Genomic DNA, 24,478 nt, shown 5'->3' with positions numbered 1-24,478 from the left:
TAGCACAAAAGATACAACGATCGAACGAGGCGAGGCCTCCTGCCTGGGAACCTCCTAACTACTCCTGATCATCAGCGGCCTCCACGTAGTAGTAGGCACCGTCGGGGTAGCAGTCGTCGGTGGAGGGGACCTCCATCTCCTGGGCTTCATCATCTGGTCGCAGCAAACGGATCAAGGGAACAAAGGGGGAGCAAAGCAGCGGTGAGTACTCATCCAAAGTACTCGCAAGTCTTACATCAGAACTATTCTAATTATGCAACAGTATCAAAGAAGGGGGTTATATGTGGACTGACTGCAGCAATGCGAGGATAGAGAGAGAAGGCCTAGTCCTATCGAAGACTAGCATCTTCAGGGTCTTGCAGCAATAGACGAGAGTAGAGCAGGGGGGGTAAAACATTAATAGTCATATTGTTGCAGCAATATTAAAGTGAGGTCACGCCTAAAGATCCTCCCACGACTCCCTGCGAGGAAGCAATCCCGAGGCAAACTAAATCCAGTTAAGTAACAATTGTAGTTGTATAAGATCGGGGCACAACTCCAAGTCGTCCTGTAACCGTGGACACGGCTATCCGAATAGTTAATTTTCATCCCTGCAGGGGTGCACCACATGTCCCGTCACGCTCGATAACACTCTGGCCGGACATACTTTTCTGGGTCCTGCCCGGCCTCGGAATATCGACACGTCGCAGCCCCACCTAAGACAAATCAGAGAGGCCAGCCCGCCGGTCTAAAACCTAAGCACAAAGGGTTCGTGGGCCCAGTTCCCCTTCACGCTCCTGCACGTGGCGTGGGCGGCCGACGTCAGTCCTAGCATCCCTTAATCACAAGCGCGATGCATCTCGGGACCACTCGGGCGCGCGCCGCTACACTGCTGGCATCTGAAAAGCTTCGGCTGATACCGCGACGTCGAGTACCCATAATTCTTCCCGCGTAGCCGGTTAGTGCGAAAAGGTCTCCGACCAACCCAGATCAAATACCCAAATCCATTAGCATTTTAATTAGGCCAGCAACACAGTCTCGCGGGAATCCACCCGTCTTACAACTAATCACCCATGATCCCAGTAACATGGTCGAGTAACTGTGTGGTCGTAACATCGGGGGGAATCCGAGGTATCACCCTCGTTGGATTCCGAACGACGTACCCGGCAAGGTGGGCTTAGAGGAATCACCCTCGGGGGTCCCACACTCGCGGGGTGGCACGACAGAGACGTCATCGGGAATGGTGAAAGAGGAATCACCCTCGATAACCACGACCGACTAGCTATACTACAGAGATATCATCAGGAGTACTTAGCGAGGTGTCACCCTCGGTACCCGATAGTATCCCTGTAGCGTCGTACAACGAAGGGGGGTGAACGTGCTGTGTCGGGTCTGGCTCGTCGATCAGAGATCGAGATTTGAAAACAAGCGGGGCAACTGATCTACGGGGTCAGAGAGGATGACTGCTCCACCTATACTAAGCAGATTAAAGGTACAGGACTGAAAGTAGCAGTTCATCAAAAACAGGCTATGCATCAGATATAGGAGCTAACTACAACAGTAGCAAAATACTAATGCAAGCAGTAGGAAGAAAGACATAGGCGATATAGGAATGATCAAGGGGAATTTGCTTGCCTTGCTGCTCTGCGGCAATGGACTGATCAGCAGGGTCGTAGATGTACCCGGCAGCAGCGTCAGTCTCGGGGTCTACCGGTAAGAAGAGGGGGAAGAAACAATAAATAATAGCACCGATGCAACACAAAGCATGACATGGAAATATGCAGGCTAGGCATGAGCTAACGCAGGAACATCCGTCATAGACGGGTCGGAAGAATACCTGACGATATTTTCCGGGTCTCGGGCTACTACCGGTTACACTGGAAACGATGGAAAAGTTCCATGTTTGCTATGCTAGGGACGCGTGACAGACGAACGGGCCGTGGATCCGGGTTCGTCTCGCTTTGCTGATCAACTTTGATGTTGAAATTATTTTGATCTGACTTACGGATTATTTAATATTAATTTTTAAAGTTTTATTAATTATTTAGGAATTAAAAACAGATTTAAAAGATTTAGTAAAATCCTATTATGACATCATCGCGATGTCAGGCTGACATCACATTTGACCGGTCAACTGACCAGCGGGTCCCGAACGTCATAGGCACAAGTTTTTATTAAGATTAATTATTTATTAATCAGATTAATTCAACGAGGGACCCACGTGTCATACTCTAATTATGTTAATTAATTATTTTAACTAAATATCTATTTATTTATCTATTTTAAGAAAAACACTATTTTTAATCATCGCGTGGGGCCTCCCTGTCATTGACAGCGGTGCATTGGCCCCACCGGTAAGTGGCCTAAGGTTATTTCCTCATTTATTTTTATTAGATACATATCCGTGCAAATACCGTATTTCTCTAAATATCCAAATACACAAATACATACATAATACGGGCATCGAATACATACATACATACATACGCATCTAATACACCATTTATTCTTTTTCATTTTTTTTTTCTTTTCTCTCAACACTCATCTCTCATCTCTCTGCTAACAGAGAAGTTCTTTTGCTACTCCACCTAGAAGAACACCAACTTCGAATCCTTCTATCGGAGTCCACCGTCGACGGATCGAGGCCCCGTTTGCCGGAACGGAACCGTGACGTCGAGAAGAACGGTAAGGTGGGAGGAGCCCGAGGAGGGGCTCACCGACGGTGACGTGACGGCCCGGTGAAGCCGGAGTTCGCGCGAAGTGACGGTGGAGACGGTGACGGTGAGGTTCTGGTGGTGATGTGCCGGCGAGGAGGAGCCGGTGTGGAGGCCCCGGTGAGGAGAGGCCCCCGGAGATGGGGCCGCCGACGGTGAGGGGCTCGGCCGGCGTGGTGAGGGGCCGAGAGAGGCCGGCCGAGGTGGAGGCCGAGGGAGCCGGGGCCCCCTGCCGGCGGGGGTGGAGGGGCCGCCGGGGAGGAGGATGAGGGGAGGGGCGGCCGCGGGAGGAAGGGGGCCGTGGAGGGAGGAGGCCGGCGGGGTAGAGGGCTGCCGGCGGGGAGAGGTGGAGGCCGTGGGGGAGGTGAGGTGGGTGGCCGCCGGCGGAGGGAGAGGGGCCGCCGGGGAGGGCTGCCGGCGGGAGAGGGGTGGCCAGGGAGGGGCGAGATGGGGGGAGAGGGGCGTGGCCCGACAGGGGAGGGAGAGAGATCGTGGGAGAGGGAGGGAGTCACGGGAGGGTGAGAGGTGGGGGGCTCGGCAGGGGGGGGTTGTCGGTGGGGTGGGGAGGTGGCGCGTGGGGGTGGGGGTTGTTTTCATTTTTTTCTTTTTTCTTTTTTTTATTTGTTTTGTTTTATTTTCTCTTTTCCCTTTTCTTTTTATTATTTCTTTCTTTCAGTTTTCTTTCCTTTCTTTTATTATTATTTCTTTAATACTTTCCCCTTACATATATATCCTTTTAACACTTGTAATGAACCGATAAAGTGCTTCCCATTGCTTTCAAATCATCGATCCGGACAGACGCGAATCCACGCGGGTCTGAGATGGGAATTCGGTGACGTGGCATCATTAGCGGTGATCACTGTAGCTTAATTACAATTACTACTGTAGCAAAAGTCGAGGATGTCACAAAAAGTATGGATTTCAAATAAGTTCAGAAAAATGAAATCCCTCTGTAAGAGATGAGTTCTCGTTCGATACCCTGCTACTTCGAGAGAGATTGTCCGTTTTGTACACGAACTGCATCCAGTTTTTGTCGTAGCCCTCTCAACTTTTTAACACATGCTATGTGGGTGAAATGATGATAGCATGCCAACTTTCAACATTTTCAGAGTTCATTTGTAGTGCTTTTCAATTTCAGGGTCAACTAGCTCAAAAAAAATAAGTAAATGCACGAAATATACCAAATGAAGTCGGAAATTGTTGAAATTTTGTGATGTGCCTTTGAATGGTGCATTTTGCAGACACAAAAAGTATGGAGTTCAAATAAGTCCAAAAAAATGAAATCCCTTTGTAAGAGATGAATTCTCGTTCGAAACTCTGCTACTTCGAGAGAGATTGTCCGTTTTGTACACGAACTGCATCCACTTTTTGTCGGAGCCCTCTCAACTTTTTAACACATGCTATGTGGATGAAATGATGATAGAATGCCAACTTTCAAAATTTTCAGAGTTCATTTGTAGTGCTTTTCAATTTCTGGGTCAACTAGCTCAAAAAAATAAGCAAATGCACCAAGAATACCAAATTAAGTCAGAAATTGTTGAAATTTTGTGATGTGCCTTAGAATGGTGCATTTTGAATACACAAAAAGTATGGATTTCAAATAAGTTCAAAAAATTGAAATCCCTCTGTAAGAGATGAGTTCTCCTTCGAAACCCTGCTACTTCGAGAGAGATTGTCCGTTTTGTACACGAACTGCATCCAGTTTTTGTCGTAGCCCTCTCAACTTTTTAACACATGCTATGTGGGTGAAATGATGATAGCATGCCAAATTTCAACATTTTCAGAGTTCATTTGTAGTGCTTTTCAATTTCAGGGTCAATAGCTCAAAAAAATAAGTAAATGCACGAAATATACCAAATGAAGTCGGAAATTGTTGAAATTTTGTGATGTGCCTTTGAATGGTGCATTTTGAACACACAAAAAGTATGGAGTTCAAATAAGTTCAAAAAAATGAAATCCCTTTGTAAGAGATGAGTTCTCGTTCGAAACTCTGCTACATCGAGAGAGATTGTCCGTTTTGTACACGAACTGCATCCACTTTTTGTCGTAGCCCTCTCAACTTTTTAACACATGCTATGTGGATGAAATGATGATAGCATGCCAACTTTCAAAATTTTCAGAGTTCATTTCTAGTGCTTTTCAATTTCTGGGTCAACTAGCTCAAAAAAAATTAAGCAAATGCACCAAGAATACCAAATTAAGTCAGAAATTGTCGAAATTTTGTGATGTGCCTTTGAATGGTGCATTTTGAACACACAAATAGTATGGAGTTCAAATAAGTTCAACAAAATGAAATCCCTTTGTAAGAGATGAGTTCTCGTTGAAACTCTACTACTTTGAGAAAGATTTTCCGTTTTGTACACGAACTGCATCCTGATTTTGTCGTAGCCCTCTCAACTTTTTAACACATGCTATGTGGGTGAAATGATGATAGCATGCCAACTTTCAACATTTTGAGAGTTCATTTGTAGTGCTTCTCAATTTCTAGGTCAACTAGCTCAAAAAAATAAGTAAATGCACGAAGAATACCAAATGAAGTCAGAAATTGTTGAAATTTTGTGATGTGCCTTTGAATGGTGCATTTTGAACACACAAAAAGTATGGAGTTCAAAGAAGTTCAAAAAAATGAAATCCCTCTGTAAGAGATGAGTTCTCGTTCGAAACCCTCGTACTTCGAGAGAGATTGTCCGTTTTGTACACGAACTGCATCCAGTTTTTGTCGTAGCCCTCTCAACTTTTTAACACATGCTATGTGGGTGAAATGATGATAGCATGCCAACTTTCAACATTTTCAGAGTTCATTTGTAGTGCTTTTCAATTTCAGGGTCACTTAGCTCAAAAAAAATAAGTAAATGCACGAAATATACCAAATGAAGTCGGAAATTGTTGAAATTTTGTGATGTGGCTTTGAATGGTGCATTTTGAACACACAAAAAGTATGGATTTCAAATAAGTTCAGAAAAATGAAATCCCTCTGTAAGAGATGAGTTCTCGTTCGATACCCTGCTACTTCGAGAGAGATTGTCCGTTTTGTACACGAACTGCATCCAGTTTTTGTCGTAGCCCTCTCAACTTTTTAACACATGCTATGTGGGTGAAATGATGATAGCATGCCAACTTTCAACATTTTCAGAGTTCATTTGTAGTGCTTTTCAATTTCAGGGTCAACTAGCTCAAAAAAAATAAGTAAATGCACGAAGAATACCAAATGAAGTCAGAAATTGTCGAAATTTTGTGATGTGCCTTTGAATGGTGCATTTTGAACACACAAATAGTATGGAGTTCAAATAAGTTCAACAAAATGAAATCCCTCTGTAAGAGATGAGTTCTCGTTGAAACCCTGCAACTTCGAGAGAGATTTTCCGTTTTGTACACGAACTGCATCCAGTTTTTGTCGTAGCCCTCTCAACTTTTTAACACATGCTATGTGGGTGAAATGATGATAGCATGCCAACTTTCAACAGTTTCAGAGTTCATTTGTAGTGCTTCTCAATTTCTAGGTCAACTAGCTCAAAAAAAATAAGCAAATGCACGAAGAATACCAAATGAAGTCAGAAATTGTCGAAATTTTGTGATGTGCCTTAGAATGGTGCATTTTGAATACACAAAAAGTATGGATTTCAAATAAGTTCAAAAAATTGAAATCCCTCTGTAAGAGATGAGTTCTCCTTCGAAACCCTGCTACTTCGAGAGAGATTGTCCGTTTTGTACACGAACTGCATCCAGTTTTTGTCGTAGCCCTCTCAACTTTTTAACACATGCTATGTGGGTGAAATGATGATAGCATGCCAAATTTCAACATTTTCAGAGTTCATTTGTAGTGCTTTTCAATTTCAGGGTCAGTAGCTCAAAAAAATAAGTAAATGCACGAAATATACCAAATGAAGTCGGAAATTGTTGAAATTTTGTGATGTGCCTTTGAATGGTGCATTTTGAACACACAAAAAGTATGGAGTTCAAATAAGTTCAAAAAAATGAAATCCCTTTGTAAGAGATGAGTTCTCGTTCGAAACTCTGCTACATCGAGAGAGATTGTCCGTTTTGTACACGAACTGCATCCACTTTTTGTCGTAGCCCTCTCAACTTTTTAACACATGCTATGTGGATGAAATGATGATAGCATGCCAACTTTCAAAATTTTCAGAGTTCATTTGTAGTGCTTTTCAATTTCTGGGTCAACTAGCTCAAAAAAAATTAAGCAAATGCACCAAGAATACCAAATTAAGTCAGAAATTGTTGAAATTTTGTGATGTGCCTTAGAATGGTGCATTTTGAACACACAAAAAGTATGGATTTCAAATAAGTTCAAAAAATTGAAATCCCTCTGTAAGAGATGAGTTCTCATTCGAAACCCTGCTACTTCGAGAGAGATTGTCCGTTTTGTACACGAACTGCACCCAGTTTTTGTCGTAGCCCTCTCAACTTTTTAACACATGCTATGTGGGTGAAATGATGATAGCATGCCAACTTTCAACATTTTCAGAGTTCATTTGTAGTGCTTTTCAATTTCAGGGTCAACTAGCTCAAAAAAAATAAGTAAATGCACGAAATATACCAAATGAAGTCGGAAATTGTTGAAATTTTGTGATGTGCCTTTGAATGGTGCATTTTGAACACACAAAAAGTATGGAGTTCAAATAAGTTCAAAAAAATGAAATCCCTTTGTAAGAGATGAATTCTCGTTCGAAACTCTGCTACTTCGAGAGAGATTGTCCGTTTTGTACACGAACTGCATCCACTTTTTGTCGTAGCCCTCTCAACTTTTTAACACATGCTATGTGGATGAAATGATGATAGAATGCCAACTTTCAAAATTTTCAGAGTTCATTTGTAGTGCTTTTCAATTTCTGAGTCAACTAGCTCAAAAAAAATAAGCAAATGCACCAAGAATACCAAATTAAGTCAGAAATTGTCGAAATTTTGTGATGTGACTTAGAATGGTGCATTTTGAACACACAAATATTATGGATTTCAAATAAGTTCAAAAAATTGAAATCCCTCTGTAAGAGATGAGTTCTCGTTCGAAACCCTGCTACTTCGAGAGAGATTGTCCGTTTTGTACACGAACTGCATCCAGTTTTTGTCGTAGCCCTCTCAACTTTTTAACACATGCTATGTGGGTGAAATGATGATAGCATGCCAACTTTCAACATTTTCAGAGTTCATTTCTAGTGCTTTTCAATTTCAGGGTCAACTAGCTCAAAAAAAAATAAGTAAATGCACGAAGAATACCAAATGAAGTCAGAAATTGTCGAAATTTTGTGATGTGCCTTTGAATGGTGCATTTTGAACACACAAATAGTATGGAGTTCAAATAAGTTCAACAAAATGAAATCCCTCTGTAAGAGATGAGTTCTCGTTTAAACCCTACTACTTCGAGAGAGATTTTCCGTTTTGTACACGAACTGCATCCAGTTTTTGTCGTAGCCCTCTCAACTTTTTAACACATGCTATGTGGGTGAAATGATGATAGCATGCCAACTTTCAACATTTTGAGAGTTCATTTGTAGTGCTTCTCAATTTCTAGGTCAACTAGCTCAAAAAAAATAAGCAAATGCACGAAGAATACCAAATTAAGTCAGAAATTGTTGAAATTTTGTGATGTGCCTGAGAATGGTGCATTTTGAACACACAAAAAGTATGGATTTCAAATAAGTTCAAAAAAATGAAATCCCTCTGTAAGAGATGAGTTCTCGTTCGAAACCCTGCTACTTCGAGAGAGATTGTCCGTTTTGTACACGAACTGCATCCAGTTTTTGTCGTAGCCCTCTCAACTTTTTAACACATGCTATGTGGGTGAAATGATGATAGCATGCCAACTTTCAACAGTTTCAGAGTTCATTTGTAGTGCTTTTCAATTTCAGGGTCAATTAGCTCAAAAAAAATAAGTAAATGCACGAAGAATACCAAATGAAGTCAAAAATTGTCGAAATTTTGTGATGTGCCTTTGAATGGTGCATTTTGAACACACAAATAGTATGGAGTTCAAATAAGTTCAACAAAATGAAATCCCTTTGTAAGAGATGAGTTCTCGTTGAAACTCTACTACTTTGAGAGAGATTTTCCGTTTTGTACACGAACTGCATCCAGTTTTTGTCGTAGCCCTCTCAACTTTTTAACACATGCTATGTGGGTGAAATGATGATAGCATGCCAACTTTCAACATTTTCAGAGTTCATTTGTAGTGCTTCTCAATTTCTAGGTCAACTAGCTCAAAAAAATAAGCAAATGCACGAAGAATACCAAATTAAGTCAGAAATTGTTGAAATTTTGTGATGTGCCTTAGAATGGTGCATTTTGAACACACAAAAAGTATGGATTTCAAATAAGTTCAAAAAAATGAAATCCCTCTGTAAGAGATGAGTTCTCGTTCGAAACCCTGCTACTTCGAGAGAGATTGTCCGTTTTGTACACGAACTGCATCCAGTTTTTGTCGTAGCCCTCTCTACTTTTTAAAACATGCTATGTGGGTGAAATGATGATAGCATGCCAACTTTCAACATTTTCAGAGTTCATTTGTAGTGCTTTTCAATTTCAGGGTCAACTAGCTCAAAAAAAATAAGTAAATGCACGAAATATATCAAATGAAGTCAGAAATTGTTGAAATTTTGTGATGTGCCTTTGAATGGTGCATTTTGAACACACAAAAAGTATCGCGTTCAAATAAGTTAAAAAAAATGAAATCCCTCTGTAAGAGATGAGTTCTCGTTCGAAACCCTCCTACTTCGAGCGAGATTGTCCGTTTTGTACACGAACTGCATCCAGTTTTTGTCGTAGCCCTCTCAACTTTTTGACACATGCTATGTGGGTGACATGATGATAGCATGCCAACTTTCAACATTTTCAGAGTTCATTTGTAGTGCTTTTCAATTTCAGGGTCAACTAGCTCAAAAATAAATAAGCAAATGCACGAAATATACCAAATGAAGTCAGAAATTGTTGAAATTTTGTGATGTGACTTTGAATGGTGCATTTTGAACACACAAAAAGTATGGATTTCAAATAAGTTCAAAAAAATGAAATCCCTTTGTAAGAGATGAATTCTCGTTCGAAACTCTGCTACTTCGAGAGAGATTGTCCGTTTTGTACACGAACTGCATCCAGTTTTTGTCGTAGCCCTCTCAACTTTTTAACACATGATATGTGGGTGAAATGATGATAGCGTGCCAACTTTCAACAGTTTCAGAGTTCATTTCTAGTGCTTTTCAATTTCAGGGTCAACTAGCTCAAAAAAAATAAGTAAATGCACGAAGAATACCAAATGAAGTCAGAAATTGTCGAAATTTTGTGATGTTCCTTTGAATGGTGCATTTTGAACACACAAATAGTATGGAGTTCAAATAAGTTCAACAAAATGAAATCCCTTTGTAAGAGATGAGTTCTCGTTGAAACTCTACTACTTTGAGAGAGATTTTCCGTTTTGTACACGAACTGCATCCTGTTTTTGTCGTAGCCCTCTCAACTTTTTAACACATGCTATGTGGGTGAAATGATGATAGCATGCCAACTTTCAACATTTTGAGAGTTCATTTGTAGTGCTTCTCAATTTCTAGGTCAACTAGCTCAAAAAAATAAGCAAATGCACGAAGAATACCAAATTAAGTCAGAAATTGTTGAAATTTTGTGATGTGCCTTAGAATGGTGCATTTTGAACAAACAAAAAGTATGGATTTCAAATAAGCTCAAAAAAATGAAATCCCTCTGTAAGAGAAGAGTTCTCGTTCGAAACCCTGCTACTTCGAGAGAGATTGTCCGTTTTGTACACGAACTGCATCCAGTTTTTGTCGTAGCCCTCTCAACTTTTTAACACATGCTATGTGGGTGAAATGATGATAGCATGCCAACTTTCAACATTTTCATAGTTCATTTGTAGTGCTTTTCAATTTCAGGGTCAACTAGCTCAAAAAAAATAGGTAAATGCACGAAATATATCAAATGAAGTCAGAAATTGTTGAAATTTTGTGATGTGCCTTTGAATGGTGCATTTTGAACACACAAAAAGTATGGCGTTCAAATAAGTTTAAAAAAATGAAATCCCTTTGTAAGAGATGAGTTCTCGTTCGAAACCCTCCTACTTCGAGCGAGATTGTCCGTTTTGGACACGAACTGCATCCAGTTTTTGTCGTAGCCCTCTCAACTTTTTGACACATGCTATGTGGGTGAAATGATGATAGCATGCCAACTTTCAACATTTTCAGAGTTCATTTGTAGTGCTTTTCAATTTCAGGGTCAACTAGCTCAAAAAAAAATAAGTAAATGCACGAAATATACCAAATGAAGTCAGAAATTGTTGAAATTTTGTGATGTGACTTTGAATGGTGCATTTTGATCACACAAAATGTATGGAGTTCAAATAAGTTCAAAAAAATGAAATCCCTTTGTAAGAGATGAGTTCTCGTTCGAAACGCTGCTACTTCGAGAGAGATTGTCCGTTTTGTACACGAACTGCATCCAGTTTTTGTCGTAGACCTCTAAACTTTTTAACACATGCTATGTGGGTGAAATGATGATAGCATGCCAACTTTCAACATTTTCAGAGTTCATTTGTAGTGCTTTTCAATTTCAGGGTCAACTAGCTCAAAAAAATTAAGTAAATGCACGAAGAATACCAAATGAAGTCAGAAATTGTTGAAATTTTGTGATGTGCCTTTGAATGGTGCATTTTGAACACACAAAAAGTATGGAGTTCAAATAAGTTCAAAAAAATGAAATCCCTTTGTAAGAGATGAGTTCTCGTTCGAAACCCTGCTACTTCGAGAGACATTGTCCGTTTTGTACACGAACTGCATCCAGTTTTTGTCGTAGCCCTCTCAACTTTATATCACATGCTATGTGGGTGAAATGATGATATCATGCCAACTTTCAACATTTTCAGAGTTCATTTGTAGTGCATTTCAATTTCAGGGTCAACTAGCTCAAAAAAAATAAATAAATACACGAAGAATACCAAATGAAGTCAGAAATTGTCGAAATTTTGTGATGTGCCTTTGAATGGTGCATTTTGAACACACAAATAGTATGGAGTTCAAATAAGTTCAATAAAATGAAATCCCTTTGTAAGAGATGAGTTCTCGTTCGAAACCCTACTACTTTGAGAGAGATTTTCCGTTTTGTACACGAACTGCATCCAGTTTTTGTCGTAGCCCTCTCAACTTTTTAACACATGCTAACTTTCAACATTTTCAGAGTTCATTTGTAGTGCTTTTCAATTTCAGGGTCAACTAGCTCAAAAAAATAAGTAAATGCACGAAGAATACCAAATGAAGTCAGAAATTGTTGAAATTTTGTGATGTGCCTTTGAATGGTGCATTTTGAACAAACAAAAAGTATGGAGTTCAAATAAGTTCAAAAAAATGAAATCCCTTTGTAAGAGATGAGTTCTGGTTCGAAACCCTGCTACTTCGAGAGAGATTGTCCGTTTTGTACACGAACTGCATCCAGTTTTTGTCGTAGCCCTCTCAACTTTTTAACACATGCTATGTGGGTGAAATGATGATAGCATGCCAACTTTCAACATTTTCAGAGTTCATTTCTAGTGCTTTTCAATTTCAGGGTCAACTAGCTCAAAAAAAATAAGTAAATGCACGAAGAATACCAAATGAAGTCAGAAATTGTCGAAATTTTGTGATGTGCCTTTGAATGGTGCATTTTGAACACACAAATAGTATGGAGTTCAAATAAGTTCAACAAAATGAAATCCCTTTGTAAGAGATGAGTTCTCGTTCGAAACCCTCCTACTTCGAGCGAGATTGTCCGTTTTGTACACGAACTGCATCCAGTTTTTGTCGTAGCCCTCTCAACTTTTTGACACATGCTATGTGGGTGAAATGATGATAGCATGCCAACTTTCAACATTTTCAGAGTTCATTTGTAGTGCTTTTCAATTTCAGGGTCAACTCGCTCAAAAAAAAATAAGTAAATGCACGAAATATACCAAATGAAGTCAGAAATTGTTGAAATTTTGTGATGTGACTTTGAATGGTGCATTTTGATCACACAAAATGTATGGAGTTCAAATAAGTTCAAAAAAATGAAATCCCTTTGTAAGAGATGAGTTCTCGTTCGGAACGCTGCTACTTCGAGAGAGATTGTCCGTTTTGTACACGAACTGCATCCAGTTTTTGTCGTAGACCTCTAAACTTTTTAACACATGCTATGTGGGTGAAATGATGATAGCATGCCAACTTTCAACATTTTCAGAGTTCATTTGTAGTGCTTTTCAATTTCAGGGTCAACTAGCTCAAAAAAATTAAGTAAATGCACGAAGAATACCAAATGAAGTCAGAAATTGTTGAAATTTTGTGATGTGCCTTTGAATGGTGCATTTTGAACACACAAAAAGTATGGAGTTCAAATAAGTTCAAAAAAATGAAATCCCTTTGTAAGAGATGAGTTCTCGTTCGAAACCCTGCTACTTCGAGAGACATTGTCCGTTTTGTACACGAACTGCATCCAGTTTTTGTCGTAGCCCTCTCAACTTTATATCACATGCTATGTGGGTGAAATGATGATATCATGCCAACTTTCAACATTTTCAGAGTTCATTTGTAGTGCATTTCAATTTCAGGGTCAACTAGCTCAAAAAAAATAAATAAATACACGAAGAATACCAAATGAAGTCAGAAATTGTCGAAATTTTGTGATGTGCCTTTGAATGGTGCATTTTGAACACACAAATAGTATGGAGTTCAAATAAGTTCAATAAAATGAAATCCCTTTGTAAGAGATGAGTTCTCGTTCGAAACCCTACTACTTTGAGAGAGATTTTCCGTTTTGTACACGAACTGCATCCAGTTTTTGTCGTAGCCCTCTCAACTTTTTAACACATGCTAACTTTCAACATTTTCAGAGTTCATTTGTAGTGCTTTTCAATTTCAGGGTCAACTAGCTCAAAAAAATAAGTAAATGCACGAAGAATACCAAATGAAGTCAGAAATTGTTGAAATTTTGTGATGTGCCTTTGAATGGTGCATTTTGAACAAACAAAAAGTATGGAGTTCAAATAAGTTCAAAAAAATGAAATCCCTTTGTAAGAGATGAGTTCTGGTTCGAAACCCTGCTACTTCGAGAGAGATTGTCCGTTTTGTACACGAACTGCATCCAGTTTTTGTCGTAGCCCTCTCAACTTTTTAACACATGCTATGTGGGTGAAATGATGATAGCATGCCAACTTTCAACATTTTCAGAGTTCATTTCTAGTGCTTTTCAATTTCAGGGTCAACTAGCTCAAAAAAAATAAGTAAATGCACGAAGAATACCAAATGAAGTCAGAAATTGTCGAAATTTTGTGATGTGCCTTTGAATGGTGCATTTTGAACACACAAATAGTATGGAGTTCAAATAAGTTCAACAAAATGAAATCCCTTTGTAAGAGATGAGTTCTCGTTCGAAAACCTCCTACTTCGAGCGAGATTGTCCGTTTTGTACACGAACTGCATCCAGTTTTTGTCGTAGCCCTCTCAACTTTTTGACACATGCTATGTGGGTGAAATGATGATAGCATGCCAACTTTCAACATTTTCAGAGTTCATTTGTAGTGCTTTTCAATTTCAGGGTCAACTAGCTCAAAAAAAAATAAGTAAATGCACGAAATATACCAAATGAAGTCAGAAATTGTTGAAATTTTGTGATGTGACTTTGAATGGTGCATTTTGATCACACAAAATGTATGGAGTTCAAATAAGTTCAAAAAAATGAAATCCCTTTGTAAGAGATGAGTTCTCGTTCGGAACGCTGCTACTTCGAGAGAGATTGTCCGTTTTGTACACGAACTGCATCCAGTTTTTGTCGTAGACCTCTAAACTTTTTAACACATGCTATGTTGGTGAAATGATGATAGCATGCCAACTTTCAACATTTTCAGAGTTCATTTGTAGTGCTTTTCAATTTCAGGGTCAACTAGCTCAAAAAAATTAAGTAAATGCACGAAGAATACCAAATGAAGTCAGAAATTGTTGAAATTTTGTGATGTGCCTTTGAATGGTGCATTTTGAACACACAAAAAGTATGGAGTTCAAATAAGTTCAAAAAAATGAAATCCCTTTGTAAGAGATGAGTTCTCGTTCGAAACCCTGCTACTTCGAGAGACATTGTCCGTTTTGTACACGAACTGCATCCAGTTTTTGTCGTAGCCCTCTCAACTTTATATCACATGCTATGTGGGTGAAATGATGATATCATGCCAACTTTCAACATTTTCAGAGTTCATTTGTAGTGCATTTCAATTTCAGGGTCAACTAGCTCAAAAAAAATAAATAAATACACGAAGAATACCAAATGAAGTCAGAAATTGTCGAAATTTTGTGATGTGCCTTTGAATGGTGCATTTTGAACACACAAATAGTATGGAGTTCAAATAAGTTCAATAAAATGAAATCCCTTTGTAAGAGATGAGTTCTCGTTCGAAACCCTACTACTTTGAGAGAGATTTTCCGTTTTGTACACGAACTGCATCCAGTTTTTGTCGTAGCCCTCTCAACTTTTTAACACATGCTAACTTTCAACATTTTCAGAGTTCATTTGTAGTGCTTTTCAATTTCAGGGTCAACTAGCTCAAAAAAATAAGTAAATGCACGAAGAATACCAAATGAAGTCAGAAATTGTTGAAATTTTGTGGTGTGCCTTTGAATGGTGCATTTTGAACAAACAAAAAGTATGGAGTTCAAATAAGTTCAAAAAAATGAAATCCCTTTGTAAGAGATGAGTTCTGGTTCGAAACCCTGCTACTTCGAGATAGATTGTCCGTTTTGTACACGAACTGCATCCAGTTTTTGTCGTAGCCCTCTCAACTTTTTAACACATGCTATGTGGGTGAAATGATGATAGCATGCCAACTTTCAACATTTTCAGAGTTCATTTCTAGTGCTTTTCAATTTCAGGGTCAACTAGCTCAAAAAAAATAAGTAAATGCACGAAGAATACCAAATGAAGTCAGAAATTGTCGAAATTTTGTGATGTGCCTTTGAATGGTGCATTTTGAACACACAAATAGTATGGAGTTCAAATAAGTTCAACAAAATGAAATCCCTTTGTAAGAGATGAGTTCTCGTTGAAACTCTACTACTTTGAGAGTGATTTTCCGTTTTGTACACGAACTACATCCAGTTTTTGTCGTAGCCCTCTCAACTTTTTAACACATGCTATGTGGGTGAAATGATGATAGCATGCCAACTTTCAACATTTTCAGAGTTCATTTGGAGTGCTTCTAAATTTCTAGGTCAACTAGCTCAAAAAAAATAAGCAAATGCACGAAGAATACCAAATTAAGTCAGAAATTGTTGAAATTTTGTGATGTGCCTTAGAATGGTGCATTTTGAACACACAAAAAGTATGGATTTCAAATAAGTTCAAAAAAATGAAATCCCTCTGTAAGAGATGAGTTCTCGTTCGAAACCCTGCTACTTCGAGAGAGATTGTCCGTTTTGTACACGAACTGCATCCAGTTTTTGTCGTAGCCCTCTCAACTTTTTAACACATGCTATGTGGGTGAAATGATGATAGCATGCCAACTTTCAACATTTTCAGAGTTCATTTGTAGTGCTTTTCAATTTCAGGGTCAACTAGCTCAAAAAAAATAAGTAAATGCACGAAATATATCAAATGAAGTCAGAAATTGTTGAAATTTTGTGATGTGCCTTTGAATGGTGCATTTGAACACACAAAAAGTATGGCGTTCAAATAAGTTAAAAAAAATGAAATCCCTTTGTAAGAGATGAGTTCTAGTTCGAAACCCTGCTACTTAGAGCGAGATTGTCCGTTTTGTACACGATCTGCATCCAGTTTTTGTCGTAGCCCTCTCAAGTTTTTGACACATGCTATGTGGGTTAAATGATGATAGCATGCCAACTTTCAACATTTTCAGAGTTCATTTGTAGTGCTTTTCAATTTCAGGGTCAACTAGCTCAAAAAAAATAAGTAAATGCACGAAATGTACCAAATGAAGTCAGAAATTGTTGAAATTTTGTGATGTGACTTTGAATGGTGCATTTTGATCACACAAAATGTATGGAGTTCAAATAAGTTCAAAAAAATGAAATCCCTTTGTAAGAGATGAGTTCTCGTTCGAAACCGTGCTACTTCGAGAGAGATTGTCCGTTTTGTACACGAACTGCATCCAGTTTTTGTCGTAGCCCTCTCAACTTTTTAACACATGCTATGTGGGTGAAATGATGATAGCATGCTAACTTTCAGCATTTTCAGAGTTCATTTGTAGTGCTTTTCAATTTCAGGGTCAACTAGCTCAAACAAAATAAGTAAATGCACGAAATATACCAAATGAAATCAGAAATTGTTGAAATTTCGTGATGTGCCTTTGAATGGTGCATTTTGAACACACAAAAAGTATGGAGTTCAAATAAGTTCAAAAAAATGAAATCCCTTTGTAAGAGATGAGTTCTCGTTCGAAACCCTACTACTTCGAGAGAGATTTTCCGTTTTGTACACGAACTGCATCCAGTTTTTGTCGTAGCCCTCTCAACTTTTTAACACATGCTATGTGGGTGAAATGATGATAGCATGCCAACTTTCAACATTTTCAGAGTTCATTTGTAGTGCTTTTCAATTTCAGGGTCAACTAGCTCAAAAAAATAAGTAAATGCACGAAGAATACCAAATGAAGTCAGAAATTGTCGAAATTTTGTGATGTGCCTTTGAATGGTGCATTTTGAACACACAAAAAGTATGGAGTTCAAATAAGTTCAAAAAAATGAAATCCCTTTGTAAGAGATGAGTTCTCGTTCGAAACCGTGCTACTTCGAGAGAGATTGTCCGTTTTGTACACGAACTGCATCCAGTTTTTGTCGTAGCCCTCTCAACTTTATATCACATGCTATGTGGGTGAAATGATGATATCATGCCAACTTTCAACATTTTCAGAGTTCATTTGTAGTGCTTTTCAATTTCAGGATCAACTAGCTCAAAAAAAATAAGTAAATGCACGAAGAATACCAAATGAAGTCAGAAATTGTCGAAATTTTGTGATGTGCCTTTGAATGGTGCATTTTGAACACACAAATAGTATGGAGTTCAAATAAGTTCAATAAAATGAAATCCCTTTGTAAGAGATGAGTTCTCGTTCGAAACCCTACTACTTTGAGAGAGATTTTCCGTTTTGTACACGAACTGCATCCAGTTTTTGTCGTAGCCCTCTCAACTTTTTAACACATGCTATGTGGGTGAAATGATGATAGCATGCCAACTTTCAACATTTTCAGAGTTCATTTGTAGTGCTTTTTTATTTCAGGGTCAACTAGCTCAAAAAAAAAGTAAATGCACGAAATATACCAAATGAAGTCAGAAATTGTTGAAATTTTGTGATGTGACTTTGAATGGTGCATTTTGATCACACAAAAAGTATGGAGTTCAAATAAGTTCAAAAAAATGAAATCCCTTTGTAAGAGATGAGTTCTCGTTCGAAACGCTGCTACTTCGAGAGAGATTGTCCGTTTTGTACATGAACTGCATCCAGTTTTTGTCGTAGCCCTCTCAACTTTTTAACACATGCTATGTGGGTGAAATGATGATAGCATGCCAACTTTCAAAATTTTCAGAGTTCATTTGTAGTGCTTTTCAATTTCATGGTCAATTAGCTCAAAAAATAAGTAAATGCACGAAGAAGACCAAATGAAGTCAGAAATTGTTGAAATTTTGTGATGTGCCTTTGAATGGTGCATTTTGAACACACAAAAAGTATGGAGTTCAAATAAGTTCAAAAAATGAAATCCCTTTGTAAGAGATGAGTTCTCGTTCGAAACCCTGCTACTTCGAGAGAGATTGTCCGTTTTGTACACGAACTGCATCCAGTTTTTGTCGTAGCCCTCTCAACTTTTTAACACATGCTATGTGGGTGAAATGATGATAGCATGCCAACTTTCAACATTTTCAGAGTTCATTTGTAGTGCTTTTCAATTTCAGGGTCAACTAGCTCAAAAAAATAAGTAAATGCACGAAGAATACCAAATGAAGTCAGAAATTGTCGAAATTTTGTGATGTGCCTTTGAATGGTGCATTTTGAACACACAAAAAGTATGGAGTTCAAATAAGTTCAAAAAAATGAAATCCCTTTGTAAGAGATGAGTTCTCGTTCGAAACCGTGCTACTTCGAGAGAGATTGTCCGTTTTGTACACGAACTGCATCCAGTTTTTGTCGTAGCCCTCTCAACTTTATATCACATGCTATGTGGGTGAAATGATGATATCATGCCAACTTTCAACATTTTCAGAGTTCATTTGTAGTGCTTTTCAATTTCAGGGTCAACTAGCTCAAAAAAAATAAGTAAATGCACGAAGAATACCAAATGAAGTCAGAAATTGTCGAAATTTTGTGATGTGCCTTTGAATGGTGCATTTTGAACACACAAATAGTATGGAGTTCAAATAAGTTCAATAAAATGAAATCCCTTTGTAAGAGATGAGTTCTCGTTCGAAACCCTACTACTTTGAGAGAGATTTTCCGTTTTGTACACGAACTGCATCCAGTTTTTGTCGTAGCCCTCTCAACTTTTTAACACATGCTATGTGGGTGAAATGATGATAGCATGCCAACTTTCAACATTTTCAGAGTTCATTTGTAGTGCTTTTCAATTTCAGGGTCAACTAGCTCAAAAAAATAAGTAAATGCACGAAGAATACCAAATGAAGTCAGAAATTGTTGAAATTTTGTGATGTGCCTTTGAATGGTGCATTTTGAACACACAAAAAGTATGGAGTTCAAATAAGTTCAAAAAAATGAAATCCCTTTGTAAGAGATGAGTTCTCGTTCGAAATCGTGCTACTTCGAGAGAGATTGTCCGTTTTGTACACAAACTGCATCCAATTTTTGTCGTAGCCCTATCAACTTTTTAACACATGCTATGTGGGTGAAATGATGATAGCATGCCAACTTACAACATTTTCAGAGTTCATTTGTAGTGCTTTTCAATTTCAGGGTCAACTAGCTCAAAAAAATAAGTAAATGCATGAAGAATACCAAATGAAGTCAGAAATTGTTGAAATTTTGTGATGTGCCTTTGAATGGTGCATTTTGAACACACAAAAAGTATGGAGTTCAAATAAGTTCAAAAAAATGAAATCCCTTTGTAAGAGATGAGTTCTCGTTTGAAACCGTGCTACTTCGAGAGAGATTCTCCGTTTTGTACACGAACTGCATCCAGTTATTGTCGTAGCCCTCTCAACTTTTTAACACATGCTATGTGGGTGAAATGATGATAGCATGCCAACTTTCAACATTTTCAGAGTTCATTTGTAGTGCTTTTCAATTTCAGGGTCAACTAGCTCAAAAAAAAATAAGTAAATGCACGAAATGTACCAAATGAAGTCAGAAATTGTTGAAATTTTGTGATGTGACTTTGAATGGTGCATTTTGATCACACAAAATGTATGGAGTTCAAATAAGTTCAAAAAAATGAAATCCCTTTGTAAGAGATGAGTTCTCGTTCGAAACCGTGCTACTTCGAGAGACATTGTCCGTTTTGTACACGAACTGCATCCAATTTTTGTCGTAGCCCTCTCAACTTTTTAACACATGCTATGTGGGTGAAATGATGATAGCATGCCAACTTTCAACATTTTCAGAGTTCATTTCTAGTGCTTTTCAATTTCAGGGTCAACTAGCTCAAAAAAATAAGTAAATGCACGAAGAATACCAAATGAAGTCAGAAATTGTTGAAATTTTGTGATGTGCCTTTGAATGGTGCATTTTTAACACACAAAAAGTATGGAGTTCAAATAAGTTCAAAAAAATGAAATCCCTCTGTAAGAGATGAGTTCTCGTTCGAAACCCTACTACTTCGAGAGAGATTGTCCGTTTTGTACACGAACTGCATCCAGTTTCTGTCGTAGCCCTCTCAACTTTTTAACACATGCTATGTGGGTTAAATGATGATAGCATGCCAACTTTCAACATTTTCAGAGTTCATTTGTAGTGCTTTTCAATTTCAGGGTCAACTAGCTCAAAAAAAATAAGTAAATGCACGAAATATATCAAATGAAGTCAGAAATTGTTGAAATTTTGTGATGTGCCTTTGAATGGTGCATTTTGAACACACAAAAAGTATGGCGTTCAAATAAGTGAAAAAAAATGAAATCCCTTTGTAAGAGATGAGTTCTCGTTCGAAACCCTGCTACTTCGAGCGAGATTGTCCGTTTTGTACACGAACTGCATCCAGTTTTTGTCGTAGCCCTCTCAACTTTTTCACACATGCTATGTGGGTGAAATGATGATAGCATGCCAACTTTCAACATTTTCAGAGTTCATTTGTAGTGCTTTTCAATTTCAGGGTCAACTAGCTCAAAAAAAAATAAGTAAATGCACGAAATGTACCAAATGAAGTCAGAAATTGTTGAAAATTTGTGATGTGACTTTCAATGGTGCATTTTGATCACACAAAATGTATGGAGTTCAAATAAGTTCAAAAAAATGAAATCCCTTTGTAAGAGATGAGTTCTCGTTCGAAACCGTGCTACTTCGAGAGAGATTGTCCGTTTTGTACACGAACTGCATCCAGTTTTTGTCGTAGCCCTCTCAACTTTTTAACACATGCTATGTGGGTGAAATGATGATAGCATGCCAACTTTCAACATTTTCAGAGTTCATTTCTAGTGCTTTTCAATTTCAGGGTCAACTAGCTCAAAAAAATAAGTAAATGCACGAAGAATACCAAATGAAGTCAGAAATTGTTGAAATTTTGTGATGTGCCTTTGAATGGTGCATTTTTAACACACAAAAAGTATGGAGTTCAATTAAGTTCAAAAAAATGAAATCCCTTTGTAAGAGATGAGTTCTCGTTCGAAACCGTGCTACTTCGAGAGACATTGTCCGTTTTGTACACGAACTGCATCCAGTTTTTGTCGTAGCCCTCTCAACTTTTTAACACATGCTATGTGGGTGAAATGATGATAGCATGCCAACTTTCAACATTTTCAGAGTTCATTTGTAGTGCTTTTCAATTTCAGGGTCAACTAGCTCAAACAAAATAAGTAAATGCACGAAATATACCAAATGAAATCAGAAATTGTTGAAATTACGTGATGTGCCTTTGAATGGTGCATTTTGAACACACAAAAAGTATGGAGTTCAAATAAGTTCAAAAAAATGAAATCCCTTTGTAAGAGATGAGTTCTCGTTCGAAACCCTACTACTTCGAGAGAGATTTTCCGTTTTGTACACGAACTGCATCCAGTTTTTGTCGTAGCCCTCTCAACTTTTTAACACATGCTATGTGGGTGAAATGATGATAGCATGCCAACTTTCAACATTTTCAGAGTTCATTTGTAGTGCTTTTCAATTTCAGGGTCAACTAGCTCAAAAAAATAAGTAAATGCACGAAGAATACTGTGACTCCCTCGACTTAATCGTACGCTAATCATACACGCAAATGCGTACGATCAAACCCGAGGACTCACGGGGAGATATCACAACACAACTCTAGACACAAATAAAATAACATCAGCTTCATATTACAAGCCAGGGGCCTCGAGGGCTAGAATACGAAAGCTCGATAAACACACGAGTCAGCGGAAGCAACAAATATCTGAGTACAGACATAAAACATGGGGTGCCTTAGAGAAGGCTAGCACAAAAGATACAACGATCGAACGAGGCGAGGCCTCCTGCCTGGGAACCTCCTAACTACTCCTGATCTTCAGCGGCCTCCACGTAGTAGTAGGCACCGTCGGGGTAGCAGTCGTCGGCGACGGGGACCTCCATCTCCTGGGCTTCATCATCTGGTCGCAGCAAACGGACCAAGGGAACAAGGGGGGAGCAAAGCAGCGGTGAGTACTCATCCAAAGTACTCGCAAGTCTTACATCAGAACTATTCTAATAATGCATCAGTATCAAAGAAGGGGGTTAAATGTGGACTGACTGCAGCAATGCGAGAAAAGAGAGAGAATGCCTAGTCCTATCGAAGACTAGCATCTTCAGGGTCTTGCAGCAATAGACGAGAGTAGAACAGGCGGGGGGGAATAACACAATAATAGTCATATTGTTGCAGCAGTATTAAAGTGAGGTCACGCCTAAAGATCCTCCCTCGACTCCCTGCGAGGAAGCAATCCCGAGGCAAACTAATTCCAGTTAAGTAACAATTGTAGTTGTATAAGATCGGGGCACAACTCCAAGTCGTCCTGTAACCGTGGACACGGCTATCCGAATAGTTAATTTTCATCCCTGCAGGGGTGCACCACATGTCCCGTCACGCTCGATAACACTCTGGCCGGACAAACTTTTCTGGGTCCTGCCCGGCCTCGGAATATCGACACGTCGCAGCCCCACCTAAGACTAATCAGAGAGGCCAGCCCGCCGGTCTAAATCCTAAGCACAAAGGGTTCATGGGCCCAGTTCCCCTTCACGCTCCTGCACGTGGCGTGGGCGGCCGACGTCAGTCCTAGCATCCCTTAATCACAAGCGCGATGCATCTCGGGACCACTCGGGCGCGCGCCGCTACACTGCTGGCATCTGAAAAGCTTCGGCTGATACCGCGACGTCGAGTACCCATAATTCTTCCCGCGTAGCCGGTTAGTGCGAAAAGGTCTCCGACCAACGCAGATCAAATACCCAAATCCATTAGCATTTTAATTAGGCCAACAACACGGTCTCGCGGGAATCCACCCGTCTTACAACTAATCACCAATGATCCCAGTAACATGGTCGAGTAACTGTGTGGTTGTAACATCGGGGGAATCCGAGGTATCACCCTCGTTGGATTCCGAACGACGTACCCGGCAAGGTGGGCTTAGAGGAATCACCCTCGGGGGTCCCACACTCGCGGGGTGGCACGACAGAGACGTCATCGGGAATGGTGAAAGAGGAATCACCCTCGATAACCACGACCGACTAGCTATACTACAGAGATATCATCAGGAGTACTTAGCGAGGTGTCACCCTCGGTACCCGATAGTATCCCTGTAGCGTCGTACAACGAAGGGGGGTGAACGTGCTGTGTCGGGTCTGGCTCGTCGATCAGAGATCGAGATTTGGAAACAAGCGGGGCAACTGATCTACGGGGTCAGAGGGGATGACTGCTCCACCTATACTAAGCATATTAAAGGTACAGGACTGAAAGTAGCAGTTCATCAAAAACAGGCTATGCATCAGATATAGGAGCTAACTACAACAGTAGCAAAATACTAATGCAAGCAGTAGGAAGAAAGACATAGGCGATATAGGAATGATCAAGGGGAGTTTGCTTGCCTTGCTGCTCTGCGGCAAAGGACTGATCGGCAGGGGCGTAGATGTACCCGGCAGCAGCGTCAGTCTCGGGGTCTACCGGTAAGAAGAGGGGGAAGAAACAATAAATAATAGCACCGATGCAACACAAAGCATGACATGAAAATATGTAGGCTAGGCATGAGCTAACGCAGGAACATCCGTCATAGACGGGTCGGAAGAATATCTGACGATATTTTCCGGGTCTCGGGCTACTACCGGTTACACTGGAAACGATGGAAACGTTCCATGTTTGCAATGCTAGGGACGCGTGACAGACGAACGGGCCGTGTATCCGGGTTCGTCTCGCTTTGCTGATCAACTTTCATGTTGAAATTATTTTGATCTGACTTACGGATTATTTAATATTAATTTTCAAAGTTTTATTAATTATTTAGGAATTAAAAACAGATTTAAAAGATTTGATAAAATCCTATTATGACATCATCGCGATGTCAGGCTGACATCACATTTGACCGGTCAACTGACCAGCGGGTCCCGAACGTCATAGGCACAAGTTTTATTTCAGATTAATTATTTATTAATCAGATTAATTCAACGAGGGACCCACGTGTCATACTCT

Source organism: Hordeum vulgare, chromosome 7H (genome assembly GCF_904849725.1).
Source record: "Hordeum vulgare subsp. vulgare chromosome 7H, MorexV3_pseudomolecules_assembly, whole genome shotgun sequence".
NCBI lineage: Eukaryota > Viridiplantae > Streptophyta > Magnoliopsida > Poales > Poaceae > Hordeum > Hordeum vulgare.
The sequence above is the reverse complement of the archived record's forward strand: the minus strand, read 5'-3'. Positions refer to the sequence as shown.